Raw genomic sequence first — 19171 nt, forward strand, 5'->3', positions numbered from 1 at the left:
GAAACTGTGTGTGAAACGTGATAAATTCCTGAGCCAATGTGTTTTGTGACAAATTAAATTAGGAGAGAAATTAATATAATTGAAGACAGCTTTATCTAGCCAAGAGTAACTTACTGGGGGGAAATAGGTTTACACACATAACATGTGAGGGATGTCCATTGGTAATTCTAGGACCTGGAATGAAAAAAAAAAAAAGACAAACACTACTGACTGAAGCTTTGGGGGATCAAGTGGATACTGTATTTTTCAGTGTGTAGAAGAACTAATATTCCTCCGCACACTTAGTCATCCTACCTAAATTTTATTTTTAATTTTTTTACTGCTGCCAGTTATGATATATTTTACGAGGCCTTCAACTTCTACCAAGACTATGAGTAATGGACACAATTAGCTCATAAGGTTTAGAGATCAGGTATCCTACCCAGTTTCTGCTACCCAAATGGCACAGATGCAAGTGTGCTAACCTCAACTGGGCACCATTTTGGGAAAAGACATTGGTAAAACACCCAAACTATAACTGGCCAGTACACTGAGACCCAGAAAAGCTTAAAGATTTGAGAAATGTTGGAAGCTGAAGGCCTCGGTTTCACAAGTGGTTTGTCCAAAGCTTTAAATATGGAAGGTTTCCTGGTGATGAAGTTCATTTCTTCCAATATGGGTGCACTGATTGCAAAACCTCCTGGATTTAAAACACAATTGACAGCTGGAAAGATGGCTCTGTCAGAAAGTGCTTAGTGAAGGCAGGCAGCAGTGGCATAGGCCTTTAATCGCAGCACTCTCCAGGCAGAGGCAGGCGGATCTCTGTGAGGTTGAGGCCAGTCTGGTCTACCAAACTAGTTCCAAGACAGCTGGGGCTGTTACACAGAGAAACCCTGTCCCGAAAAAACTAAAGAAAAAAGAAGTGCTTGGTACACAAGGATGGGTCCCTAAGTTCAATCCCCCATAACCCACCCCCACAAAAAAAAGGAACATGATCACAGTGTATAAATATCCCAGTGCTGAAGGCATAGAGACAGAATACCCGAGGCTTGTGTTTTCGGGCTAATGAGTCAAATCGCAAGCTACAGGTTCAGGGTCAGACCCTGTCTGTCTCAGAAAGTAAAGTGTATGGTCTAGAGAGATGGCTGGATGGTTAAGAGTGCAAACTGCTCCTCCAGAGGACTTGAGTTCAATTCCCATTACCCATGTAGGGTGGCTCACAAACCTGTAACTTCATACTTGTAACTTTGTCTCCCTGGTTTCTGGTATCCATGAAACCTGCATCATATGTGCGTGCATACCACTTACAAACATATCCATAGCTAAAAATAGATCTTCAAACAAAAATTAAGGTGGAAGGGGACTGAGAAACACACCCAATATCAAGCCTAGGTCTTGGCCCACACATGTACTCACACATGAGCATATACACACTTACACACAAAAACATCATTGACGGCTGGGCGGTGGTGGCGCACGCCTTTAGTCCCAGCACTCGGGAGGCAGAGGCAGGTGGATCTCTATGAGTTCGAGACCAAGCCTGGTCCACTGAGCAAGTTCCAGGACAGGCTCCAAAACAATACAGAGAAACCCTGTCCCGAAAAAACAAAAACAAAACAAAACATCATTGACACAGTGAAAACTGACCAGCGCCTGGCTCCTGGGTACTGTGCCAACAAGAACAAAGATTATTTGCGTGCCTTCTAACCACCTGAAACTAAGTACACAATGCAGACACCCAAGCTGAAACCTGAATGTGGTGTCGTACAATCCAGCACTTGAGAGGCTGGGTCAGGAGGGCTCCTACACATCCAAAGCCCATCTGGTCTACGTAGTGATTACCAGGCCAGCCAGAGCTCGGTGGCAAGACCCTGTCTCAACTTCTACCTCTGGAGGGGGAGGGGGAGTTGAAACTCCATCTGTGGGTTTGCCAGCAAATCACTTGAAGACAGCAGAGTTTATCCAACTCATGAATGATTAAATGTGTTATACAATTGGACAAGGTTGATATTCACAAGTCTCAATTACAAAAGGCTTGGGCTGCAGGAGAATGGTAACCTTAGCTTCATTCAGTGAGGAAATATTACTCTCAGGTGGGAGGAGATAAAAATCTTGAAAAATGATGCCTAGATGATGGGGGAATTTTGAGGGAGAGTGTTCTACATCTAGAGGGCAGCGTCTGTGAGATATACAGTGAGAAAGGAATAGTAAATAGAAAGAAGGCCTCTAGGCCAGCATCAGCCTAAGTGGATCAGAGAGAGGCGGCCGCTCTGGGTGCTGGGCTCCTTGCTGTAAAGTATGATCCACGGACCAGCAGGGGCATCTGCTAGGATGTGGTGAGTCGTGTCAAACCCTGCCTCAGCCAACCACCGTTCTGGAATTCACAGTGTACCTGCCCTGGCATCATTCTCCAGCCACTTCTGGACCTACGGGGAACTTCGCCTCTACCACGTTTAGACCCAAGGGCTCAGGTGCATCCTACCTTGTACTAGAGTCAGAGGAAAGCCTCGTGGCTAGGCTCAACACGGGTTTGTTCAGTAAGGAGTCATCATTCTCCACCTTATTTTTTGAGACAGGGCATCTCACTGAGACCAAGGATCACTAATCTAGTTAGCCAGTGAGTCCCTGCCTTTGCTTCCTTGGTGCTGGTGTTATAGATGTATGCTAAAATGCTCATCTTGGCACCTGGGTACCTGTGGTCCAAACTCGGGTCCTCATGCTTCCATTTCAAGCATTTTTCCTACTGGGTAATGTCCCCCAGATTCGTCTATCTTATTTCTGAAGACAGGGCCTCACTATTAGCAATACAGGTCCCCATTCCTGGTGCTGCAAGGTTGATGGAATGGGAAGCCAACATAGGAAAATGGTCCTGAGGCATGGAGGAGAGATCATATCATCTTTTGTTCTACTGCTGCCAGATCTAAATCCTAAATCCCAGACTTTCCAGTAACACAAACCAGTGAACTCATTCTTCTCCCTGACCAGTTCAACTTGAGCACCTGCCATGAAGGACCGAAGGAATCCTAACTCCATCAGTGTCTTCCGGCTCTGGGAACTCAGCAAGCTCACTCTGAAGCCATATTCCTGTGTCTGCTGTTCTCTGCCCTCTAACCAGACAGCTCAAAGTCTGCCTCCTAGGTGGTTCCTCCCATATCTGCTGCTGTCCTCACCCTCATTAGACAGGCAGCAGCAGTCTGTTTTGTACACATGTTACACTGGAGGAACCAATGCTTTGCCCGTGGGAACCACTATCCCTGAATCACCATGCATCCAACAAACACTGGACACTGTCTGCGCTACAGCCTGGGAGCAACACTGGTGGCTTGGGACAAGCCAAGACAAAAGCGCTGGAGCTGTTCCGGTTCTAGCAGCATTCCTGGCAGCCATTTAGGAAAGCTTTGGAATAAGCATCACATCAGAAGTGCAGTGGTTCTCAAGCTGTGGGTCGAGATCCCTTCGGGGGATGAATGACCCTTTCACATGGACTGCCTAAGACCAATAGAAAACACAGATATTTACATTATGATTCATAACAGTAGCAAAACTACAATAATTAAGTAGCAATGAAAATAATGATGATTTTATGGTTGGGAGTCACCACTGTTGTAATTTTAAAAGATGGAATGTGAGAGAAAGACACCATGCAGCAGAGCTTAGATGGAGAGTTGTTTTTTTTTAAATTGGGAGAAGGGGGAGGGGAAAGGGGAGACCAGCCTTTGGGGACAGGGCAGGAGCTGCAGAAGAGGAGCGAGAGAAGTAGGGGGGGAGAGACATAGAGACGGAGAGAAGCAGAGAGAGAGAGAGAGAGAGAGAGAGAGAGAGAGAGAGAGAGAGAGAGAGAGAGAGAGAGAGAGAGAGAAGATAGGAGGTGATCAGGACCCTCTTAAAAGGAAATGTAGTGAGTGTGCACAGGTGGTGCTCTTAGTGGCTGCAGTTGAGGGTGTATCTTGTCAGAACCCCAAGGACAGGCCAGTACAGATGCCTGAATACTAAGAACCACAACCTGAGGAGGCACTGTGCTGAAGGCGAGGGCAGGCCAGCACAGATGCCTGAATACTAACAACCACACCTGAGGAGGCACTGTGCTGAAGGGTTGCAGCATCAGGAGGGTTGAGAAGCACTGCTCTAACGGAGTAACTGCATCTAGCATTGTGTTGTAGTTCCATTCATGTATTTCCTGGGGCTGCAGTTTTGCAAATCCTCAGAATAATCAGCCTGTTTCAATGGCCACTGAAGGACTTTTGAGATAGATTGGAGCATGGTTAGATTTTTGTTATTTGATAATACATTGTAACTGAAAAAGCATTGCTCTGATGGCTACCCTAGGTGAAGGAAAGTTGAAGGGCAGCAAAGATGCTCCAGGTGAAGCCAATTAGGAATCAGAGCGAGCTAGGGAGACCTCCCCTTCTGATTGTTCTTCGTTTCCCCAGGAAACCCAGTCCTCCTTTCCAAACCATAGTTTGGCTGTCTGAGTATTTTTGTTCATACGTTCACATTACAAAACTATGTATTTGTGCTTTGAGATTCATCCATGTTGCTCAGAAAGGCCATGGTGGGCTGGGCCACAGTGGTAACGTGCTTGCCTATGATGTTGCAAGGCCTAGAGTTTCATCTTAGCATTAAAAAACAAAAGCTGTAATTAGTTTGTTTCCAAGGCTCCATAGTATTCTAGTCTATTATATGAAACTCTCCTAATGCACTTACAATAGATTTGGGTGTTTTGTATTCTTTTTTTCTATGTGACCTCATCACCAGACATGTTCCTGGAACTTTGTTATGTCCTTCAATATACATGTGCACGGATCTGCTTGCCATCAACCTTATGAGAATGAATTTTTGGAGACAATATTAAACTGGAGTTTGGGTGATCCCTTTAACTTACCACCAGCAGAATATCAGCATTCTCTGGTCCACAGTCTCCAAGGACTTAGATAATGGCTTAATAATGAATTTTAGTGAATTGCAATACAGTTATATTCACTCTGTAATTTGTTTTAAACACTGTATTTTAATAAAGCGATTGTGGTTTTGCTTATAGCACAATAGGGTGAACCATAGATAACTTCATAATGCTTCTGAATGTATTTTTGGTCAGTACACACCAAGGCTGGTGGATTTTGAGTTCCAGGCCAGCTTGGACCATTGGCAATGGCCCCATAGCATCCTATTCCCTCTCATCCTGGTCTCAATACAAAAGCACCAACACAGACATGAAGCCACTAGTGAGCCAAAGTATTCGTCTAACATCTCTTTGGAACTAAATGAGATGGGCAGGTAGGGCTGTAGCTGAATGGCAGACAACTGCCTCAAGGCTGTGGGTTCAATTACTGTAGGAGGAAGTCTGATGCCGCCATTAAACATGTGACTTATTAGAGGCGCATACAGATGAGGTAATAAAAGGGCGGTTTACCACACCGCTAACCACACCCACTTTAGGCAGGACTAAAGACGTATACGGCTGGACGTAAAGACGTATACGTACGTAGGCGGAACTACGTCACTAGCCAGGCCCACTTTTGGGCATGGCTAGGGGCGTTATGGGGGAAGGCATAAAAGACAGCACACAGGAAGTCTCGGTCTCTTTTCCAGGAGTTCGGCTTCCGGTCCGGCCGCTAGCTGAGAACTGTTTGGCTCCTCTGGGTTTGATATCTTGTGAGTAATTTTCTACATTAAATACTTAGCTTTACTGTCAGTAATTGTGTGTCGCGTATCGTTACAGCGTCCGTTTAGCCTACAAATTACCAGCACTGAAAACTGGAAAAATAAAATAGAGGTCAGACAAATTAAATCAGCAACTGTAAACAGCAACACGGAAACAACCAATTTTTAAAAACTCAAATATAAAGAGAAATAGATGGGTCAGCAGTTAAGAGCACTGACTGCTCTTCCAGAGGAGCTGGGTTCGATTCCCAGCACCCACATGATGGTTCACAACATCTCTAGCTCCAGTCTTGGAGGATCTAACACCCTCTTCTGGCTTTTGTATGTACCAGGGACAAAAGTAGTACACTTACATACATACAGGCAAAACACCCATACACATAAAATAAAAATAATTTTAGATTTAAAAATAAAGAATAAACTAGAATAACTAAGCATGGCATCGAGATTCACCTGACTCAGCCAAGTTAGAACCAAAAGCATGGAACTTCAGCAGCAGCAGGTGAGCCAGACTTAGATGTTTGCCTTCTATACCACAGCCTCCCAGAATTACTCCCAGATATGACTTTACTTGAGTCTAGTGTTAAAGTTTAGGTTCCTGATGAGGAAGGATACCCTTACACTGGTTATGAATATTGATGGTCAATTTATTAAAGAAAACCCTCACAAGGGAAACCGATAACCAGATTGGCGCTCCAAGAAATCCAGTCTCAGCCGCACTCCAAGACCCGACAGGAGCCCCGAAAAGAGACTGAGTGCTTCTCTCCTCAGCCCTTTATTCCCCACACCCGTACACACCTGTAGCCACGCCCAAAACAAGTATGGTCAGTGGCACAGGTACCTAGGTCTCACCCTACAATTCCCCTTTTAGTCTAAAGAAAAGATTTAGACTTGAAACAAAAGTAAATTGTAGTCTCTCCCTACAGGTTCCTTCTTAAAATGTACTCAGCTAACCATGAGGAAGACTGGTCACTCTGTGTGCTGTAATTGTATAGTCATGCTTTCCCTCCCTAGGTAATTAGCAGACAACTCTGTGCTGAAATCCAATTCCAGCAGAACATAGTATCTGCCTATCATTCTTCAGGAAGACAAGAGCAGTCTGTCTAAATTCCTCCTACTGCTTTCTCCAACTGCAAGTCAAGGCTTAGAGCAGTGCTTCTCAACCTTCCTAATGTTGGGACCCTTTAATACAGTTCCCCCTCATGTTGTGGTGACACCCCTTTTACCCCACAACCATAGCTATAGCTAATTCATAACTATAATTTTGCTACTGTCATGGATTGTAATGTAAATACCTGATATGCAAGATAACTGATATGTGACCCCTGTGAAAGGGTCATTTGACATCCCCACGGGGTTACAATCCACATATTGAGAAGCACCTAGAGTCTTATAAAGCAGGCCCTGTATACACCACCCTCTTTCCATTTGATGAGTATGAACCTTGTAACAGGACAGCCTTCCCACAGAAGGACCATAACACCAGCATGTGAGCTTTGAGGGACTGGGCTTGAGGGATCCATTTTATCCTGAATGGCCACATGATAATGGCTCCCATCCACAAAAGTCTGGCCTCCAGTTCCTAGCTATAGCACATTTAACTTGTCCCTACAAGGTCAGTGTTTGAGTCTCTGATAATGGCTTTGACAAATCTGCTATAATGCAAGTTTTACTCATCTCTAATCTTATTCTCTCCTATTAGTTTTTGGCTTTAATTCAAAGTATTTATGTCCAAAGTTCTAAATTGATGGCCCATAGACAGTTCTAGTTTAACTGTTGCTGTGTTTAAGATCCATTTAAATCAATGCCAATAGTCTCAAATGTAGTAGATTCACATGCAACTGCAGATTATCATGGCCAAGCCTGATGGTGCACACCTATAATCCCAACACTTGAGATGTGGAGACAAGAGAATCCGGTAGTTTACTGCCAGCCTTAACTACACAATGAGCTTGAGGATAGCCTGGGCAACATGATATATTTAAACAGAAAAGAAACCATCAAAAACTCAGATTATTGAGACTAAGGAAGACAGTTCAGTCAGTAAAGTGTTTGTCCTGTGTCTTAGTTAGGGTTTTTATTGCTATGAAGAGACACAATAACCACAACAACTCTTATAAATGAGAATATGTAGCTGGAGTGGCTGGCTTACAGTTTCAGAGTTCAGTCCATTATCATCATGGCGGGGAGCATGGCCGCCTGCAGGTAGACATGGTGCTGGAGAAGTAGCCGAGAGTTGTACATCTTGCAGGTAACCAGAAGTCAACTGAAACCCTGGGTGGTATCCTGAGCATAGGAAGCCTCAAAAGCCACCCCTCTGTTGGCACACTTCCTCTAATAAGGCCCTACCAACTCCAACAAAGCCACACCTCCTAATAGTGCCATCCCTATAAGCTTATGGGGACCAATTACATTCAAACTACCACATCCTGCAAGCATGAGGATCTGAGTTCAATCCCCAGAACACACTTTAACAAAGCCTGGCATGGTGGCAAGCCCCTGTTACCCTAGTACTAGACAATCTGACAGGAATGTCCTCGGGACTCCCTAGCAGCCAGCCTCAGCTACTCAGTGAGCTCCAGACCAAAGACAGACAGCCTCAAAATACAAGGTAGGCAGTGCTGAGGATGACAGCAGAGGTTGACTCATGACTCCCATGTTCACTTGCTCACATGCATCGACACAAATGTGTGCATACACACATATACACAATAAAGAAACAACAACAAAAATCACATTATCCATATCTTTGAGCTATCAAAGCTTTAGCCATTCAAGATTCACATCCCTGATTGTGGCCAGAAGTAGCTGAGTTGAGTGGCCTCTTTCAAGGGTGGCATGTCTCCCTGACTCACCACAATCTTTTATCCAGGCCTCCTCACCTTTTATGCAACCTTCTTGGCAACAATAGGCATTAGAGTTTCCAAACCCTGACCTCAGCCAGTTCTCCTAAGGCCAGGTTTCTGCCTGAACACAACAATGTCAAGACACTGGCAGCAACTGAAGACTCTCAAACAGGACAGTTATAATTGTGCTCCCTGCAAGGCCCTGGTAGAGTGCCCAAGCCTTTTGTTGCTGCCCTTTCTGTGTGCTGGATGTTGGCAGGACTTCTCTGGCACACACACAGGGACTGTGCCCATTGGAGAATACCAGGATTTCTTCATCCCCAGGAACCTATTCCACATCCTTCTTCTGAAGCACATTCTGAGAAAATTGCTGGAAGTTGTGATCCATCTTTCTCTCCTGAGCAGGAAACACAATTGACAAGGAGATCTCTACATCGGAAGTTTTTTTTTTTTTTTTAAGTATCACATTTTATCTCTGTGAGTCAATGCATTCAACAATGCTCTTTACAATCCAATAACTAAAGGCAAATGAAGCTATAAAAATGGGACATCTTTTTTTTTAAGATTTATTTATTGTGAATACAACATCCTGCCTCCATGTGTATCTGCAGGCCAGAAGAGGGCACCAGATCTCATTACGGATGGTTGTGAGCCACCATGTGGTTGCTGGGAATTGAACTCAGGACCTCTGTAAAAGCAATCAGTGCTCTTAACCTCTGAGCCATCTCTCCAGCCCCAAAATGGGACATCTTTTATGGAAAACCAACTAAATACATATTTTGTTCAAAATGTCAAGCATTAGAAGACTTAAGTAAAATATGGAAAATATGCTCCCTGGGGGAGGTGAGCAATTCAGGACTAGAGTGGGTGACAACAGCATTAGTTCACATTTCAGACACAAATGCAAGAAGACATGTGTTACTTGGTGAGATGACATACACCAAGAAAGGTGGGGGGCCTCTGGGGCAGAGGAAGAACAGTGCAGGATGTGAGGAGGTAGATGCTGCCACACTGCGCTCCTGATGATCCACAAGGGAAATTAGTTCTTTGGTGTGTAGAACCTAACTACAGAGGATCTGATGTCAGGAGGGCAGGTAGTCCCTACAGTTCTAAGAATGCTGTACAGTTGAAACCCAATCAAGGCTCTGCCCTTTAAGGAAACCGGGACTAACGGCCCTGGTCTTGTCTCCTGGGCCCTGCCAGAAGAATTAAGCTGTTTACGCTGCCTTCTTGATTGTCATGTAAACCTATTAAGAGTAATCACAGAGGGTTCTGCTCACCCCTCATCCTTTACTGTCAGTGTTTGGTGGATCATCCCATCAAGCTGTGCGTGCAAGAACCATTTCAGAAACCCCTGTCAGTAAGCCATCATTTACTTTTCCTGGAATCCATGTCTTTTTTTTTCCCTCTCAAAGTCCCTGCTTTAGTTACTTTTCTATTGCTGTAACCAGACACCATGACCAAGGCAATTTCTAAAAGAAAGCATTTAATTTGGGGGCTCATAGTTCCCGGGAGCTAGAATCCATGGCCATCATAGAGAGCAGTTTGGCAGCCATTAGGGGGGCATGACACTGGAGAGATAACAGAAAGCTTACATGTTGAGACAACAACCACAGGGCTGAGAGTCAAAGGGAATTCTCTGGGCTTCTGGAACCTCAAAGCCTCAAAGCCCTCAGCGACACGCCTCCTCCAGCAAAGCCACACTGTCTAATCCTTCCCAAACAGTTCCACCACCAGGGGACCAAGTATTCACACACATGAGCCTGTGGGGACCATTCTCATTCAAACCACACAGCCCCAAAGTACCAATAGTTTCCCTCTGCTGTCTTGCCCTTCCTTCCTCCCTCCTCCCTCCCTCCCTCCCTCCCTCCCTTCCTCCCTCCCTCCTCCCTCCCTCCCTTCCTCCCTCTTCCCTCCCTCCCTTCCTTCCTCCCTCCTCCCTTCCTTCCTCCTCCCTTCCTTCCTTCATTCCTTCCTTCCTTCTTCCCTCCTCCCTCCCTCCCTTCCTTCCTTCATTCCTTCCTTCCTTCCTCCCTTCCTTCCTTCCTTCCTTCTTCCCTCCTCCCTCCCTCCCTCCCTCCCTCCCTCCCTCCCTCCCTCCCTCCCTCCCTCCCTCCCTCCCTTCCTTCCTTCCTTCCTTCCTTCCTTCCTTCCTTCCTTCCTTTTTTGTTTTTTCCAGACAGGGTTTCTCTGTGTAGCCTTGGCTGTCCTAGAACTTGCTCTGTAGACCAGGCTGGCCTCAAACTCACAGACATCCAGCTGCCTCTTCCTCCTGAGTGCTGGGATTAAAGGCGTGTGCCACCACTGCCCTGCAAGTCTTAACTACCATTTCTTTAACAGTTTATGAGATCACAGTAAATGGAACTTCATATACAGTTTGGAGAGGGGCTAAAACACCTGAAAATGCACTACTTATCTAGTAAGGGACTATAAACGCATTTCCAGGAACTTGAGAGAAAACAATTCTTCATATTTGGGAGCTTTGTTGTTGTAAAATGCATTGTTTACATAGTGACAATAGGTGAAAGCAGTAATGTTTGGCCTTTGTTATGGCCTACTTCTAGGGTAAAATGACAGCCATATTACAACAGTCATAATTTGATTTGTCCTCAGTCAACTTAAGAAAGTGGTATTGGAGCTGGGCGTTGGTGGCACATGCCTTTAATCGCAGCACGCGGGAGGCAGAGGCAGGCGAATCTCTGTGAGTTCGAGACCAGCCTGGACTACCAAGCGAGTTCCAGGACAGCCTCCAAAGCCACAGAGAAACCCTGCTCGAAAAACCAAAAAAAAAAAAAAAAAAAGAAGTGGTATTGGGGGCTGGCGAGATGGCTCAGCTGTTAAGGGCTAGGCTCACAACTCAAAATATAAGAAAGTGGTATTGGGTTCATAATTTTGGTTTCCCCACATTTGGGCTGGAGAGAAGGCTTAGCAGGTAAATGCTCTTGTCGACAGCCTGATGACCTGAGTGGATTCCCTGGATCCCCAAATGGAAGAAGAGAAGCAAATGTTTGTGTTGCCGCATTCTGACCTCCACAGGTCTCTCTCTCTCTCTCTCTCTCTCTCTCTCTCTCTCTCTCTCTCTCTCTCTCTCTCTCTCAAATCAATTTCCCCTAGCTAATTAATAAGAGTGCATTTGCAAATCTGGAGGTCAATACTGTAAAGACCTGTACCATAGATGAGTTATTAGAGGCACCTGGCTTTCATCACCTATAAAGCTAAACTTGGCTCAGGGTGAGGAGGTTAATAAACACCACACGTAATTCTCACGGCCATCGTTCTGGCAAATGTCCCGCTTCACCTCAGACCTTAGGCCCTTTTTAGTCATTCTAAAAGCGATATTTGCAAATTTATGTTTTAAACGTATTAGGGAACCTGACAGGGGTTTTATGGCATTTCCTGTGTAATGCTACGTGTTGCTAAAGTCAAGATTTAAGGACACCTAGGAATTTTTTTTATATAGTTCTTACATACATGTGTTCAAATTGTGTTCAGTGTCTGAGAACAGAACAACTGATGTGTTAAATATACCGAGTCCCAGGCTCCCCAGAGAACATTTAAAATCATTCTCTGGGACTGGGGAAATGGCTTACCAGTTTAGTACTGACTGCTCTTCCAAAGCTCCGTGCAGCACCCATATGGCAATCTGATACCCTTTCTGATCTCCTTGGCCATCAGGCAAACTCACCATACACAGACATACATGCAGACAAAAAGCCTACACACATAAAATAAAAATCAATAAATCTAATTTTTTAATTACTCTCTGGTAATACAGTCTGGTATTCTGTACCTCTAGCAAGCAGACCAGGGGGTTTATTTCATACACTGAAGTTTGACAATCAAACCATAAAGAACATGAAATTTCTCTCAAGTTTATGAGAAAAACAGAAACAAAAACATCAGAAATAAACAATCAGTCAAACCTTACAAGCAGCAAGCTTCAGGACAGTGGCCTGGTCTCTAGAGGTAAAAACTAGTAAAGTGTGGTGACCCATGCCTTCTGTAATCCCTGGAAGCAAGATCAGGAAGGAGGTCAAGGCTAGTTGTGGCTACATACAAGGAATTCAAAGTTTTCTAGGACTGCAGGGTGCAGGAAAGAAACTACACAAAACCTGATGAATGGCTACACAAAATGCTGCTCCTTATAAGGCAGTTATTGCTCAACCATAAAATAAACTGATGTGTGGTTTGTGATATAACTTGGTGAAAATGACTATCAATGAAGGAAGCCTGGTTTTAAAAAGGCCACCTATGTGATTCCATTTATATGAAAACGTAGAAAAAAAAATCCATAGAGAATGCTTTCTATGGATTGGGGAAGTTTTTTAAAAATGTATTTATTTATTTTTAATCTGCATACATGTGAATCTGTGTGTGAACTGTCAAGAAGTTAGAGGAGGACTTCAGATCCTCTAGACCTAGTTACAGGCAGTTGTAACTCACCTGAAGTGGGTGCTAGGAACTGAACTCTGATTTTTGGCAAGAACAAGTGCTCTTAACTGCTGAGTCATCTCTCCAGCCCTATGGGGCTTGTTTGCTTAACAAAACACTGACTGGCCGGGCACTGGTGGTGCACACCTTTAATCCCAGCACTTGGGAGGTACAGGCAGGCAGATCTCTGTGAGTTCGAGGCCAGCCTGGTCTACAGAGCAAGCTCCAGGACAGCCTCCAAAACAATACAGAGAAACCCTGTCTTGAAAAAACCAAAAAAAAAAAAAAATAAAATAAATAATAATAATAATAAATAAAACACTGACTGTGCAAATGATCTGGGAGTAGACAATAGTAGTGATTATAAAATCTAGAGGAATATTTAAAATATTGATTTGTTCACTTAAAAGGGTGACATAACACTTGCATTTAATCTCAAAAAGTTATCTTAAAAAGTCAGAGATAAACCGGGCATTGGTGGCGCCCTCCTTTAATCCCAGCACTCGGGAGGCAGAGGCAGGCTGATCTCTGTGAGTTCGAGGCCGGGCTGGACCGACAGCCTCCAAAACAAAACAGAGAAACCCTGTCTCGTAAAACCATAAATAAATAAATAAATAAATAAATAAAAAATAAAAAGTCAGAGGTATTACAAAGCAGGTCATTGTTTTTCTAGACTACATGAGGCTTAAAAGAAACACAAATAAACATAATGAATGAACTTTGAGTCGTTATTGAAAGGAAGATTCTGTAAAGTAACATTGTATGACAATAGAGAATCTGGGTGTGAACTTGGAGTCATTGTTTGTTTTAGCAATTACATTGGCATTGTCCTCAAGCATGATTGTGTCTTTTCTTTCTAAATAGATACTGAAGTACTTAGAGGTGAAATAAATGAGGGTTCAGAGTTGTTTTAAAATACTTTAACAAATCAAAAAAGATAGCTACAACGAGTATACAAAGTAAGTGGCCTGTGGTGAACGATTGTTTCCTGGGAGAATACACAGGTGTGGCTCCTTGAATTTTTTTTTATGCATGTTTGGAAATTTTCCTTCTTCCAAAATTAAAAAAACAAACAAACAAACAAAAAAAACCTTGCAAATAAAGTCATCTCACACCCTGGAAATTTTCTTCAAAGTTAAACATATAGCCAGGCATGGGGGTGCAGGGCTGTAGTCCCTTCTACTCAGGAGGCTGAGGCAAAAGGACAGAAAGTTCCAGGCTTGCCTGCACTACAGTGAGTTCAAGGTCAGCCTGGGTAACTTAGTCAGATGCTGTTTCAAAGTAATAAAAGAGGATTTGGGAGGGGTAAAGCACCGAGGGTAGGCTCCAGTTGGTCAGAATCATTCCAGATTGCCAACGAATGACTGAATTAGGTTTATTTTTCAGTTCCAAGACTCTTCCTTTGTAGTTGGGCTACAATTGCTACAGTGAAACAAAAGCAATGTCTCTCTATTATCCAAAGAAACTGTTGTCCTGTCATTTCAATACGGTAGTGGCTGACTGCTAATACTTATTCCTAAAATTTGCCTGACACCAGATCCCACCCCATTCTCCTGTTCAGAGACACTGGTACAGCTTTTTATTCTTGGTACAAAATAAAGTTAGCAGGGCCTCCGAATGCGTTCACCACAAGCACCTTCGTCTCAAGCCACACTACCCCAGCATCTTTCCGTTCCATTTACAATTCGGGGCCCTCAAGTGGGCAAGCTCTTTCCTTTTCCACCTCTGGGCCCAGAGCAAGCTGTTCTTTCTAACTATATAGCTCCAATCAAACAGAGGGTGTTCATTTCCCTCTTCCTGCCCAACTCGTTCTGCGTTCAGACAGATGATCTGGGTTCAAATCGCAGAATCACCCTTGCTAAACTGCTCTCTGGCCCCAGTAAGTCGCTCAACATGCACCCTTGCCCATCTACACCTTAAGGTTGATGGGGGAAAAAAAAGACATTTTGAGGAATTAACTTGCAAACAGATCAGAAAGCATGTGGAAAATTACCTTTTTAGCTATAGGCCAATTTTACTCCGTTCCACCTACTGTTTGCCAAGTTCAAGTCTGTCACCTTGACTACACTGATGATGGTCCATCTCATTTCTCCCCCCCCCCCCAAGCCTCCTTCTTGACGATTATTCTCCACGAACACAGAAAATGAACACGGAAAAGGGGAGGTCCTTAGAGGGTCAGGAGAAGCAGCCCAGGGCGTGAACTAGCTGAACAAGACCGGATCTAAGTCGGAACGCATCGAGCACCGGCGTGGAAAGGAATGATCTTGACCTGGGGCAGCCTCGAAGAACTTGGGACCGCCCCTGAGACCCCCCCAGATCCCCCGTGAGGAGGACGACGCCTCGCACAGGGTCGCTAGGAAACACAGTGATGGGGGAACCTGCCTAGGGCAGCCAAGCCTGCCCGACCCGAGACGTCCGGGCGATTGACTGCCCTCCTGCCCCGCCCACAGTCTTTCTGAGGATTGGCGGCTTCCTTCTTCCTGTCCTGCCCCCTCCGAACGGCCCGCTGATTGGCTGCGGCTTTCTGGTCAGCCCCGCCCCCTCCCTGGCGCTAGTATCAGCGCATCGAGCACGGCCTCGGTCTTTCTGTCTCCGGCTTGGAGGTGAGTGTCCTCTGGGAGGGTGTCCTGCGGGAGGATCGTCACACGTCCCCTCGAGCTTTGCCCGCCCCGAGCTCAGCTGCTCCCGGCGGCCAGAACGGAGGGGTAGAGTAGCTCTCGGTGGCCCGCAGGGCGGGCGGCCGTGCCCAGTCCGGGGCCGCTCGAGACACAAGTATCCCCTACGCTGTCCGGCCCGGGCGCCCTCACCACCGCCCTTTTTCTCTGCAGGCCGAACCTCCGCAGCCAGGTCCCCAACCCGCAGTCGTGCGACTGCCTCGGATCCAAGTGCAGGTACGTCCTCTGGCATTGATCGAAGGCTGGCCCGGGCCACGTGGCCCAGACGACCGAGTGTTCCCGGCCCGTGTTTGTTGCGCTGCGTAGGCCTTTCCACATCGCCCTTTCCTGTGCCCTTTTAAGGTTGTCGCGGTACTTTAAGAGGCTAACACAGAAGGGTAAAGGAATTCTCCATAAAACCCCTGGAGGAGACTGCTCCTCCTCCTGGGATCCTGTCTGGAGTCACAGGTCAGCCAGAAGAATTGCATTGCGTCTGGCGATTATGAAGTAGTGACTTAGAATATAAGAACTGAGCTATTTAATTTGACGAGGAGTACATTTACTTACCTAGAAATGAATATACTTTTCCACTTACCTGAAGCAATTTTTATTCATTTTTTTTATAGGTTGAAAGCTACAAGAAACTGAAAGCCTTGAAGTGTGTTCCAGGGGGGTGTAATGCATCCAAGGTGAAGTAGGCTCACCCGTGTCTCCTTAGGACTAGGGCTGTGGAAGCAGATTCATTGCCACCCACTTTGCTACTGAGATGGGTGCTGTAATCCCATTTTACAGATAAGAGTAAGTCCGGGCGGTGGCTGCCCACGCCTTTAATTCCAGCACTCGAGGCAGAGGCAGTGGATCTCTGAGTTCAGATCATCCTGGTCTACAAAAGCTAGAGTATCATGTGAGAGTATCCCTGAATAGCCTTGTAATTGCACTGAAGGAGGTTTCTCCATGCCTGGCTGCCCTAGAACTTAGATTAGCTTGCCTCTGCCCCTGAATGCTGGAATTAGAGGCCTGTGCCACCACACCTAGCTATGACATTGTAAGGGACTTACGTATAGCAAAAGGGGGGGGGTTAAATGACTTGCTAGGTCTAGGTCATTTGGCTGTGTTGGTATGGGAAGTGGTGCTTGTATTCCCCTGGATGCTAGAACAAGTTCTTTGCTACTGCCTAGTCATCTATATATTGCTTTACCGCTGATTTTCCAGAATCTTAAATAAAAGCTATTTTAGAATCTGTGTCTGTTTCTTTACTATTTGGAACAGTCTGTTCTAACATGTAGATCCCTTTGATCAACCTTGCGCTGACATGTCAGGCTTGGTGCCTTGTACCTTTAGCTGTGGGGTTGTTTTGGCCTTAAACATCATCTCTTCTATGTTGAATGAGAAAAATGAAAGAGTATGGCTGCTCCTAGGTATGGTGGAGACCATTTAATGTGGATAGAGGTGGAGTCAGCTGGCCAAGTCCAGAGTGAACATAACCAGAAGAGGCCATGTGGGGAGAGGGGAACCAGCCTAGAAGCCAAAGGGTGGGTCTGGATTTTATGGGGAAGAGCCTCGGGAGGTCAGCCCAGCCCCTGGGCTGTAGACCGGGTAGTGGGTGGAATATGCCAGCCATATCCTCTAACAGGGACTGAGGTGTGCTGGGAGTCAGGTCTGCTCAGCGTTTTGTTCAGGGTTTTAGTGCTGAATATTGAGCCCATTTCCATTTCCTGGGCAGGGTCTGTGCGGACAGACGTGACATCACACTCAACTTTTACATGGTTCCAGGGGTCTGACTTGTCATTAGTCTGCATGGCACTTTATCTGCTTTTTAGTTTTCAAGCTAGGTTGTAGAGGAAACCGGCATGGAGGATACAAAAGTTGTCTGTACGGGTAAAATTATCAGTATCTTATATCAAATGTTCCTGTTTATTCAGTAGTCTTTATGTTTAATAAACGCTTCTGTGACCAAACCAGACAAAACTCAGCACAGTTGACTGCAATCATTGGCCACACTGCCAGGTGCTCAGTAGTCCCTGTGCCCCGGGGCAGCACAGTACAGATTTCCACTTTTATAGGTTATTGGTGGTGCTGTTGTAAAGGCCATATCCTTAACTTTCTTTTTGAAAAAGACAACCTGTAGACAGTCCTTTGTAGAGGAATAAGATTGGAATGGAAAGCCAGCTCCTGGAGCTGGAGAGATGATGGCTCAGCAGTTAAGAGCATTGGTTGCTGCTCCAGAAGTCCTGAGTTCAATTCTCAGCAACCACATGATTGCTCAGAACCATCTTTAATGAGGTCTGGTGCCCTCTCCTGGCCTGTTTATGTCGACTAGAGTCCTAGTGTGTCCTCAGTATCCCAAAGACCCTGTATGAAGCAGAAGACAGGAGTCAGGAAGCTGGAGGGGAACATTACCCTGTTCTTGAATTGACTCAGGGAAACTGACTAATCTAGATGAGCATGAGGCTAAAAATAGGGTTGCCAAGTAGCTTCTAGAATCAGTAGGAAGGCACATGCCCTATCCAGAAAATGCTTTAGTTGAAAGGTATAATTTGCCGGGCATTGGTGGTGCATGGATCTCTGAGTTCGAGGTCAGCCTGGTCTACAGAGTTCCAGGACAGCCTCCAAAACAATACAGATTCAAAAAAGTATAATTTACAAAAATTTAATGAAATTTAGCAGGGAGAATATATTTGCCCTCAAAATATAGGCCACATAGTTTCACCTGTCTCAAAGCAAAATTAGGTAATTTGGTGGGTTTTGTTTGGTTGTCTTTAACACCAGTTTAAACTGCAATCCTGGGCAGCTCTGAACATTTTTGAAAGTATAGCAAAGCAGGCTGGAGAACTGGCTCACATTGCAAAGGATCTGGGTTTGGTTCCCAGCACCCATGTGAAAGCTCAGTCAATTCCAGTTCTAGGGGTTGAGCATGGGGTACCAGGCAAGTTCTGATTCACAGTGTGTATGTGAGCAAAATAATCTGTAAATTAAAAAGTATACCCAGGGCATCTCATGTAGGCTTTCTATTTCTGTGTTTAGGTTGCTATGTCACAAATAGACAACACAAGATGAGGAAGGAAACGTGTAGACTTGTTGGTTTCTGAGTATGTACTTGTTGAGTCCACTTAAAATGGAAATATAGGTTTATATAAGTTACAATTTTTTTAACGAGGATTGAGGATATATATAAAGAAAGTGATTAAAACTGCCTAATATTCCTTAACCTCCACCCTCTCTTATTTGTTGGGAGTCTCTGTAGTCCTGGTTGTGCTGGAATTCTGTGTAGACCATGCTGACTGGCCTCAAACTCAGAGACCCAACTCTGCCTTGGATTAAAGGTGTGCACCAGCTAGCCTGGCCCTTCTGTTTCCTGCTGTGGTAGTGCACGCCTTTAATCCCAGTACTTGGGAGGCAGAGGCAGGCAGATCTCTGAGTTTGAGGACAGCCTGGCCAAGGCTACATTGAGAAACCCTGTCTCAAAAAATGAAGACTCCAAAAGGAATTTCTTTATTGTCAGTCTGAGTGTTCTTGCCTGCCAGAACACTCTTTCCTTCCCAGATATTTCCATATAGAATCACATTAGTAGAATCTAGCTTTGTATTAGCTTGCAGGTAT

At 45.1% G+C, this 19171-nt stretch overlaps 1 long non-coding RNA gene and 1 other non-coding gene across 2 annotated transcripts; both read left to right on the forward strand.

Annotated features, from left to right (window-relative positions):
* The first annotated feature begins 15164 nt into the window (after window positions 1-15164).
* On the forward strand, window positions 15165-16809 carry LOC106022005. The gene is made up of 3 exons (XR_001197107.3): window positions 15165-15520; window positions 15746-15808; window positions 16198-16809. It is a non-coding gene; the product is annotated as an uncharacterized LOC106022005 (long non-coding RNA).
* LOC121141033 lies at window positions 15922-16041 on the forward strand. The gene has a single exon (XR_005877982.1). It is a non-coding gene; the product is annotated as a small nucleolar RNA SNORA26 (small nucleolar RNA).
* Window positions 16810-19171: the final 2362 nt, after the last annotated feature.

Source organism: Mesocricetus auratus, unplaced genomic scaffold, assembly GCF_017639785.1.
Source record: "Mesocricetus auratus isolate SY011 unplaced genomic scaffold, BCM_Maur_2.0 Super-Scaffold_100006, whole genome shotgun sequence".
In the NCBI taxonomy this organism is placed as follows: Eukaryota; Metazoa; Chordata; class Mammalia; order Rodentia; family Cricetidae; genus Mesocricetus; species Mesocricetus auratus.